The following is a 1343-nucleotide window of genomic DNA, read 5'->3' as shown; positions in this document are numbered from 1 at the left end:
TGTTAGTTTTGCGGGCTCCATATGGGAGTCGCGCTAGACAGCCAATGTATCCTGCTTAAACTGTTAATATGTAAATAAATCCTGTTCACCGAGTTCCTGTCTACGACCTTCATCTCCTTCAAATGGTGGCAGCGGCGAGATAGTCCGACGACTCCTACATCTGGTCGACAGCGGCAGGACCGTCCGACGAATCCTACAGTATACAGGGTGTTCTTTTTTAGCTGCACCAATTTTTTTTTTAATTTCATGTGGTAGATAGCACAATTCTAACCCTTGATCTAAACTACTTGATAAAGTGGGAATTACTTCCACAAGAAATAAGAATGCCTAACTGAATAATTAATTTTATTCTAATTAACTTCTGGTTTGTTACTTTATGGCACCTATTTCAATTGACAAATTGCAGCTGGTGAGATTGCAATGCGTATCCACTTGGAACACATTATCAGGACTAGCCCAGTTTTGAGATATGAATTTTCAAATGTCCAATGAAATGCATTGATGTTCCAGTTACCTTTGTGCGTCAATGCATAGAACAGTTTTTATAAGAAGTAAGTGGAACAAAAGTGAATTTTTACGGCAAGTTTGATGCCGCATATCTCGAAACTGGTGCCATCCTCAGAATTTGTTCCCAAGTAGATATGCCTTTCAAACTCACTAGTTACGTTTCGTAGATTTAGAATGCCGACAAAGAGAGGGTGATGCAAACGTAGACATGGCCAGCAAGGGTCAAAGTGCAGTGTCTGTTCTTATCAGCTTAATATCTGATATGGGTTCTATTTGGACCCAAGCTATTAAACTTATTTTTGCAAGTTGCCGGAGTGCTTGAAGCCTGCTTCACCAATACTTTTGTGCAATATTTTTGTGTGTACCTTAATGTGGCAAATATGCTGCAGTGAGGGTTGTCAATGCATGTGTGAATGTACCACTGTTAGAGCATAGGAAAAATAGAAGTAAGAATATTGGGCCTCTCAAATTAGCAAATTAGTTAAAAGACCAGGAGAATAATTTAAAGATACATTTAGAGACGTGTATCTGCCTTAAATACTGCATCTTTAAAATCAACATCGTCATCATCAACCTGTTTTATGTCCACTGCAGGACGAAGGCCTCTCCCTGTGATCTCCAATTACCCCTGTCCTGCGCCAACCGATTTCAACTAGCGCCCGCAAATTTCCTAATTTCATCGCTCCACCTAGTCTTTTGTTGTCCTCGATTGCGTTTTTCTTCTCTTGGTACCCATTTTGTAACCCTAATGGTCCACCGGTTATCTAACCTATGCATTGCATGGCCTGCCCAGCTCCATTTCTTTCTCTTAATGTCAATTAGAATATCAGCCGTTT

General features: G+C 40.3%; 1 pseudogene; it reads left to right on the top strand.

Annotated features, from left to right (window-relative positions):
* The first annotated feature begins 715 nt into the window (after positions 1–715).
* On the top strand, positions 716–897 carry LOC126518773 (U2 spliceosomal RNA; annotated as a pseudogene).
* Positions 898–1343: the final 446 nt, after the last annotated feature.

Source organism: Dermacentor andersoni, chromosome 1 (genome assembly GCF_023375885.2).
Source record: "Dermacentor andersoni chromosome 1, qqDerAnde1_hic_scaffold, whole genome shotgun sequence".
Lineage (NCBI taxonomy): Eukaryota > Metazoa > Arthropoda > Arachnida > Ixodida > Ixodidae > Dermacentor > Dermacentor andersoni.
This window is presented reverse-complemented; position numbering and strand designations above follow the sequence as displayed.